The sequence below is a fragment of the Salvelinus sp. IW2-2015 genome, linkage group LG14, assembly GCF_002910315.2.
Source record: "Salvelinus sp. IW2-2015 linkage group LG14, ASM291031v2, whole genome shotgun sequence".
Lineage (NCBI taxonomy): Eukaryota > Metazoa > Chordata > Actinopteri > Salmoniformes > Salmonidae > Salvelinus > Salvelinus sp. IW2-2015.
In genome coordinates this window covers 30,082,644-30,092,104 of record NC_036854.1, presented here as the reverse complement: position 1 = coordinate 30,092,104, position 9,461 = coordinate 30,082,644, and the positions used below count along the sequence as shown (strand labels likewise).

General features: G+C 43.4%; 1 long non-coding RNA gene across 1 annotated transcript; it reads left to right on the top strand.

The window, feature by feature from the left end:
• Positions 1-3,582, top strand: LOC111973311 (uncharacterized). Its single transcript, XR_002878551.2, has 7 exons — positions 1-109; positions 1,414-1,469; positions 1,708-1,760; positions 1,988-2,043; positions 2,544-2,590; positions 2,807-2,846; positions 3,073-3,582. It is a non-coding gene; the product is annotated as an uncharacterized lncRNA (long non-coding RNA).
• Positions 3,583-9,461: the final 5,879 nt, after the last annotated feature.

Below are 9,461 nucleotides of genomic sequence, written 5' to 3'. Positions count from 1 at the left end.
AGTCATTTTCTTTCTTTCTCTCTGGAAGAAGAACGGAGGAGGACGCATGGAGCCTACGTGCGCTCTCACCAACATTAATTACTTGTTGAATTTCCCGTTTATTCAACAGGTAGGTGGCTAATAACATTAGCTAGTCGGCTTTATTTAATAATAATACAAATCGGTGTTTTAGCTAGTGCGATTTTTAAACGCTGGCTTAGGTTAGCCCTGTTAGCTAGCTTGAACTTCAGTGCAATGTTACCGGCGTAGAAATTCATATTTTAAGACCTTAATGTTTTCAAAATAACTTATGTTAAATACAATTGTATGGTTAGTAGCTGTTAGTTAAGCGAACCGCTTCTGCCTAGCTCACAGAGCGCGAGGGCCAGGAATCCCGACCACGTGTTCATTGACCGCAATAGTTTGCAGGCCCCTCAATGTAGCTAGGCCAGGCAAAACAGACTGGTAATATATGAATACTGGCTGTCGAAGGGTGTATCTCATTATTGTATTTTTATTATCATTAGGTAGTACTCATAGCTAGGTATTTAACCACTGATCTCCCCACGTTTATGCTCAAAATTGGAGCAGACAGCCAACGTTAATGCAGTAATGTGTCGGTGCATGTGGGCTGGTGGTAATCGCTCACCCAAGTTGCCGTTTTGGAGCCTACTACCAACATGTCTGGTCATGTGAATAGAATGGATCCGTAACATCACATGATCAAAGAAAGTCATGACTCGTCAAACGGTGTTAGGCTATTTGGGCATAAACGTCCCCACAGTATTGTAATAAATCATACTGGCAGCTGCTTGTCCCAGATCCGATGATAAATGGTCCCTTTGGCATTTTGGCCCCTATTGTTAGTAACGTTACTGTCCACCGAATCTGACCAGGGTTAACGGGTCATAGGCCGCGGTAGTCTGGGAATTGTCTTCCCAATGACTTCATTGGGATTAGCGGCTTTGGTCCTCCAAAGGAGTAAAGGTCTTGGTAAAAGTCGTGACCTGCTGTTGAACCTTCATAGCAGAGGCTGTAGTGTGCGCGCTGGGCTCCCGAGCTGTCATGTGCCCCATGACCCGAAGTTCATCATTCATTGTCGGTCTTATTGAAGTCTGAGTGCATTGGTTATTCCTTCAGTACAGCTTATCCATGCAATATGAAAATCAATAGCTCCACAGTCCTAAAGGGCAATTACTTGTCAGTACAATTTTTTTGTTGAATTTTCGATGGTGCAGAAGGTCGCACACTTTTCGATCACCTACGTTACACTTAACGATCCAATGTGGTCATTTTTTGTTCATCTGACTAGATTGGGGTGTGGCTGAGACCATGACTATATGAATCTCAGAACTAACTGAACTGTGAATTTGACAAACCCAACAGCCGTGTAAGCTGATTTATGGTGTAAATGTGTTTTTGTTTATCTTGTAGTTGGATGGAGACTAATGGTTCCAGACATTCATACAGGCTTATTTGTTTCACTCAAGGTGAGTTGTCCAATTTTGATCCAAGATTTTTTTTAAGGGCCAAGAATGTGCAATACTTCTCTGGTCTGATAGTACTGGAGTTGTGATGAGTTATCATTTTGCCGTTTACCCATCTGACTAAATTAGGTTGCTGAGATTGTGACTAACTGAACCACCAGTATTATCACTGACCATACCACTACTGTGTATGTGATTGACTATTCTTGATGCAGAGTTAATTGTCATTTCCCCCTCACAGGTTCTGTGTCTTTCAGGGATAGATGGTGCTGGATGCGTTACTGTGGTACCGAGGTGCGTCCATACCTAACTCTAAGCTGTGCTCTGCTAGTCAGTTGTTTTGCTGGTACTGTGATGACCTCACACATTTGCCGTTTACCCATCTGACTAAATTGGGGTGTTGAGACTGTGACTAACTGAACCATCAGCATTATTCTAAGGAGATAATACAATTTCCAAACCACCATCTCTCAGTTGGAGACCAATGATCATCAGGATAACAATGAGTTTTTCTCCCACAGACTTGATGGGCTGGCAGGATGCTGAAGACGCTGTAGGAGGATCATCTAGTCTTTTGGTGAGTTAGGTCTGCAACTGTACTCTGCCGCGTGCCTAAGGGGGGGGGCAGGAACACAATTATAATTTAGTGTACTACAAATTGACAATTAAGCACATTGTATTTGAAAATGCCTTGATTACATTGAGACATGATCACATATATATTTGTGGGGATACTCAGATTTCCTAAATTGAATGTGTTTTTCAGCTGAATTCCCAGTCATTTGTGTTGTACACTTTGGGGTGTTTCCTGTTGCTGACCCTTGGCCTATACCTTTTTCTCCACTGCCATTAACCTGCCAGTATACAACTAGCCCAATTGAGTTGGCTGTTTGACATCTGTTTTCCCTTTGGATAATGTTGATACTGGAGTTGTGATGAGTTATCATTTTTGCCGTTTACCCATCAGACTATTATTGGGGTGCTGAGAATGTGACTAACTGAACTACCAGTGTATTCTGACATGTTTTACATTACATCTATCAAATGATATTAATTTGAACGTGTGTTCTTTCCTAGATTTGATTGGCTAGCATGTAGACTGAAGAAGTAAATCTTGCCCTGTGGTGAGTTTTTCCTCCTGAGGGCCAAACCTGATGTGTACGTCTTTTGTCGAAAGTGCATGCAACTGTAGTTGTGATGAGTTCTACATTTTGCCGTTTACCCATCAGACTAAATTGGGGTGCTGACAATGTGACGAACTGAACTATCAGTATAATCTCTTGCATATTTTGCCTAACTACAATCAAATGAAATGCTAATAGACTGTTCTTCGATTCTAGATTGATGGTCCAGTATAAAGATCTAAATCTCAGCCCTATGGTGAGTTTGAGGGCTTAACATAGCCAAGAAACTGTTTTCCTTGGGTCTGTTCTGCTACTGGAGTTGTGATGACTTCACACTTTTGCCGTTTACCCATCTGACTAAATTGGGGTGTTGAGACTGTGACTAACTGAACCACCAGCATTATCATTGATAATTTAATAGCTAAACCTGCAATCCCTGACAAAATAAGGTTTACCAAGACTTTTGTATTTTTATTGTGTAGGTTTGTTGGACCTGCAGTAGATGAGTGTCTTATGGTGAGTTTCTTCCTGGTTTGAGGTGTCAACTTAGAACTGTTCAGCCATTTTACTGGAATTGTGATGCCTTTTCTGCTGATTTACCCTTCTGAAAAGCCATTCATCTGAATTACCAGCACTATAAATAAACTATTGTAGAAAGTTAAAGTAATTTTGTTGCCAGCAAATCTAATTTAACCTTTTATTTATCTAGGCATTTGTCTTAATGATTACAGTTGATTATCAATTAAGAAACTGGTAATTTACTTTAGCTGTGTTTGACTATTGACACAATCCTCAAGGTTTGGAAGGTGGCTCATGTACTCAAGTTAACCCGTGACACCTAAATATCCTTTGCCCCTTTTCAAAACTTTCTTGCCTGGCAAAAAAACAAACATGGTCTCAATGTGACCATGTCTAAATAAAGTAAAAAAAAATCCTGATTTTATTCTGCCCTGTTCTTTATGATACATGTTATTAAAAACTACTTTATAGTACATTGTGTTCTTCTGGCTTCATTTAAATATTTATCAAATGAGAACCTTACATAATCACCTATTGTATTGTTTAGGAACCAACTCAAATTTTACTGTGAAATTCTATTGTAAGCCACTTGTTACCCAGAATAAACCCTAATCTTAGCGCTGAACCATAAGTAATGGAAGTTTACCTAGCTGTGGTCCTGGTCCTACTCGGTGATGTAGGTGTCGACTAAAGTGTAGGATGCTCTGATAGAGCTGCTCCTGGGTCAGTTCTCCTGTGGAGCGCTTCCAGGTCACAGTGACATAATGAGCGCTGAGGCCTGTGGGTAGAGGGAGAAGTCCCCAGACCAACTACCAGGATCTCTTCACTACACAGACTATAACTAGAGCAAATACTTTGATGGCCAGGATACTCTTGGCTGTAGCCATTACTAGAGGGCCCCTGTAGAAATGATCCTCAAATAAACCATAGGGATCGATTGGACTGCTGTAACTACCAATGGTGCAGTCCTGGGGGGGGCTTGTTCTTGTACTGTCAGTTATCCGGGCTGTGTGTTGAAGGTAGTGGTGATTACAACATTTTTATAGCTGCTACAAATATGGCAACAAATGGGATCTGAGTTTGGCTGCTGATGTGGCTCTGGTCCTGGGTGTTCTACCATGTTAGAGGAGTTTTCACATGGTGATCACTGTATCCTCCAATAACTTGCTCCTCGGAGACAGCTTACTGTGGGCCTCAGCAAGGGAGATCCTGGGAGTCAGGCAAGTCAGTTAAGAACAAATTCTTATTTACAATGACGGCCTACTCCGGACGACACTGGGCCAATTGTGTGCCGCCATATGGGACTCCTAATCACGGCCGGATGTGATGCAGCCTGAATTCGAACCAGGGACTGCAGTGACGCCTCTAGCACTGAGATGCAGTGCCTTACACCGCTGTGTCACTCGGGAGCCCATATGACTTTATTGGGACATTTGTGGAAGTTAAATATATTGCTAATGATTCTGTTTGCTTTAACATGTCACAATTCAAAAAGAAAAGCAGATTTTTACTGTGAAATCATTAACTGTCAATGCACAATAACTACAAGATAAACAACGATGAATAGTGGGAACAGGCGTTCAGATCATAGTGATGTGCTTTTTATTATTTTGTGCCCCTGATGAAACGGGGTACATTTTTGCTGTTGCTTTTCACAATCTGACAACACAAGAGATTTCCCAAACTATGTATGTCTTGAGTCAGGTACACAATTAGGCTCTATAAATGGTGTGCCACCTTGTGGACAAATATGGCATTAGAGAACACTGAAGTGCAGGCGCTCTAGCCAGCAGATCCGACCAGCTTGTTTACAGCTGCACTAAGGTCTGATTAAGACACTGCGGAGCTGGTGAGACATATGGCTCGGAAAACCTACCTCAATCCAGGGATGAGAAATGCATTGTACTCCGAATTGTCCCATTATCCCAACTGTTACACGAGAACGCCTGCTACCACATTGGTACCCTTGGATCTTCTCTGCTACAGGGCTCAGATCTGTCTGGATCACCTGTGTGGGCCAAGAGCTGTGGGAAGGAGAGCACCATGCCCCCCCCCCAGTTTAAACAACCGAGCACTACCAAAGATAAGTCCAAATGTGGTCTGTCACAGCATTTTGGGGGCATCTAATAGTGTGCATATGTATTTTCCCGACACTGAATCACGAGGCCAAAGGTTTCAGCCAGCTGGGCAGGGAGCTTCAGAGGAGAATAGTAGCCTTCCTGGACCAGAACTGGGCAGCCCCCCCCCGTGTAAAAATACTATGACCTACTACCTTAACATTGAAGTACTGTATTCATCAGTACTATCTTTACCACTACCGTTTCTTGTCCATCCTGAATTGGTGCTGAAGCCAAAGTAGAGGGGACCTGAAGGCATCGTCTATTCTCGGGCTGGGTTTGTTTGGGCAGCAGCCTGTGGGAGCAATTAACTGCTTCCTCTGGAAAGAGTAAATAGTCTTCCCTTCCTGTTTTGCCTACATAAAGCACACGCCTAAATACACAGTTGGCTCTGAGAGATTTTATATTTCTGCAGTCCGGAATACATTGTCTTTGCCAGTGCTGAGTTCTACTGGCATTGTGGGACATGATAAAATGCTTCAAATTGCTCACTTGGAATGGCGATGTTGCAGAATCACCACATCAGACAACACAATAGTGACATTCATTGTGGGCACATTTATCAAGCGATGTAGTCCAATACATTTGAAATCATAATGTAAATTGAACATTAATGAACACCACAGTGAAAGCCAACAATGACCAACCGCTGTTCCCAGCACTACACTGTCAGTCCTGGGGGTCTTGTTTGAGGGGGCTGTGGACTGCCAGGGTGCTGAAACTGGATGGGAAAGGACATCTGTTTGTCAGCATCCACTCTACACGTTGTGTATCACAGGAGGTGCCATAATGTTTCTTCATTGCTTTGACAAGACAACACATTAGCTAGAGCTGAATAAGACTGGCTTCCAGGCTACAAAGTAAGCGGGGCTCAGCACCTGACATCATGTCCTTACCGCATGGATGTTGGCCGTGCCCGCTCATCCCGAGACAGCGAGGCATACATCTCCCCTGTTTCAGGGTGTCTCACCCCATTGCCAGCCAGACCCAGGCTGTAATTCATCAACCTGAAGGCCAAATCAAACAAAATGCGAACAAGCATTGCTATGTGTAGATGCAAGAAAAAGACTTGCTTTCTAATTTGAAGTGCATGCTGCTTTTGACGATGGTGATGCTCTGTGCCCTTCTGTTTTCTATCATTAACTACCGTGCATTCTAATTCCAGTGTGTACACGCGTGATCCGTTTGATTTGGCCTTAAGACAGGGTAACGGAGGGTGTTGACTTCAATATAAGCATAGTACATTTTTACTGTATTTCAGGGAATTTGGTCAATGAGTGATGATACTGCGTTTCCTAAGAACTTAGTTGATTGATTGATTGACTGACTGAATGATGAGCTGTAGTACTTGTCCAGTTTGAATGTGTCAGACGTCAGGGCTAGCAGATCCAGGTAGTGCAGTGAGTCTGGGTTGTCCTTCCTGCCCTGGACCAGGCTGAGCAGCAGGCCCAGTTTCAGGCTGCTGTACAGGCCTGGAGGAACCACAGCAGAGCCAAACGAGTTAGCCGCGATGGCAGAGAACCTCCAGGGAGAACAGGCTGTGGCCGTCAACAGGGCCTGGAAGTTACAGCTGATGGTGCCAGGGTATCTTACTACTGAGGTGTGACTTGTTGTCAATGCAAATATTGTATAGTACAGCAGAGGCTGGTGGGAGGAGCTATAGGAGGACTGGCTCATTGTAATGGCTGGAATGGAATAAATGGAACAGTATCAAAGACATAAAACATGGAAACTGCGTTCGATTCCATTCCAGCCATTACAAGGAGCCCGTCCTCCTATAGCTCCTCCCTAGCCGCCTCGTATAGTATAGGCATGTGACAGGTAATACACAGACAAGCACATGAATGTTCCCTATGAATGGCTTTCTCAGAGAAGCTGAAAACAAGGCCTATAGATTAGGAATAGGATTGAATGTAAACTGACGTACCACTGTAAGCATGCATATAGGTCCTTACACTCAGGCTCCCACTGTGGAACGCTATTGGCCTCCACGTTCCAGGTGACCTTCAGCCACTGGTTGACATGGGCCGGTATGCCCAGCACCCTGTACAGACGTCCATTCCTCATGGAGTTACACAGCTCATCTACATACAACATTACAAGGGAAACAAAACCATAACACTCAGGGGGGTTGTCTTGCTGTCTCCTGATTATTTGAGGAACATGCAAGGTACCTACACGTCAGAACAAAGATCTCACTGTGTACATCGTGCGACTCAACTAATGACTGTTTCTTACACTTATTAACATATATGTTTAGTAACGTGAGCTCGTTGTGTTGAATTCCTCCAGAAGACTAGGTCAACAGAATATGCAAATACTGGCACTGAGAATCACTGCTCTCTCGGGGTAATGGCTGGACAATGTTATTGGAGGGGACAGGAACACCTAATATCTCACCCAGGGGCACTACTGCATGGCTGGCTACTCAAACGCCTGTTTATTTTCACTCTTCCCCTACTGGGGTTGGGCCCCAAAATTGTTTGTTTTCAAAAAGGAAGAGAAAATTCATAAATGTCTAAGTAACCTTTTCTAAGGAGATAATCGAAGTCACATCTATTGAAAACAAAATCATGACTTGCAATACAAATCAAATGTTATTTGTCACATGCGCCGAATACAAAAGGTGTAGACCTTACAGTGAAATGCTTACTTAAAAGACCTTAACCAATAATGCCGTTAAAATGGAGTTAAGAAAATATTGACTAAATAAACGAAAGTGTCAACAACAAAAAAGTAACAATAAAACAACAATAACGATGCTATATACAGGGGGTACCGGTACCAAGTCAATGTGCAGAGGTACAGGTTAGTCAAGGTCATTTGTACATGTAGGTAAGGGTAAAGTGACTGCATAGATAAACAGCGAGTAGCAGCAGTGTAAAAACAAGGGGGAGGTCAATGTCAACTTTGGGGCTTTCCTTTGACACCGCCTGGTATATAGGTCCTGGATGGCAGGAAGCTTGGCCCCAGTGATGTACTGGGCTGTACGTGCACATTACAAAATGTTTGGGCAAAATTACCATTATGATACATTTACCAGAATGTGAGCCTACCTCTGAGAAACAGGGTGACAGACTGGTACCGGAGGGCCTGGGAGGATGGACTTTCAGGACATCCAGTGCTTTGACATGGATAAGCTCTACCAGATGCTTGTCGGTTTCAAACCCGTATTGTATTTAAACAACAGCTACATGTAAGCATGGCATGTGAGGCTACTTCATCAGATATCATTCAGGGACAGAGCCAATTAGTGGTGTCATTCTCACCTCCCAGCACATGGAACCACGGGGAAACTCAGAGATCCAGGGTGTACTCAGGGAACGGAGGAAGGTGTGTAAACTCCAGTTCCATTAGGTCCGAAAGGTTCACACTGATACAGAACCGATACACAGCCTCACTCTGCTAGGGATCTGAAGGGAATATGAATTTGGGTGATATTAGTTGACTTTATAATATATAGCTAAATCAAATTGGACAGATATAACCATCAGTTATTTATCATAAGAGCTTCCTGTCATCTATGAAGGTCTGCTTCTCACGTCACCACATTCCCGTGGATACAGGGTTGCCTAGGTTACACCCTCTGGACCACATGACTCAATCCCAGTAGCTACACTGACAGCTCATTGAAAGCTCTCGATGGCTTCACTACCCCTAAACTTACGTTGAATGGTTTGCAGTCTTCAGCAAGTTGAAGAGCTCCACTAATGTCTAAAGACAAAACTGACTCTTTCAATAGGAAAACATTTTCAATTTTCTGTTACTGACAAACTAGCTAAGCTAGTTACCCCCCCCCCCCCAATCTACACACAATTCCCCATAAGGACAAAATAAAAACAGGTTTTTAGACATTTTAGCACATTTATAAAAACTGAAATATCACATTTACATAAGTATTCAGACCCTTAACTCAGTAATTTGTTGAAGCACCTTGGGCAGAGATTACTGCCTCAAGTCTTTTTGGGTATGAAGCTACAAGCTTGGCACACCTGTATTTGGGGAGTTTCTCCCATTCTTCTCTTCAGATCCTCTCAAGCTCTGTCAGGTTGGATGGGGAGCGTCGCTGCACAGCTATTTTCAGGTCTCCCCAAAGACGTTCAATCGCGTTCAAGTCCGGGTTCTGGCTGGGCCACTCATGGACATTGAGACTTGTCCCGAAGCCACTCCTGTGTTGTCTTGGATGTGTGCCTAGGGTCGTTGTTCTGTTGGAAGGTGAATCTTTGCCCCAGTCG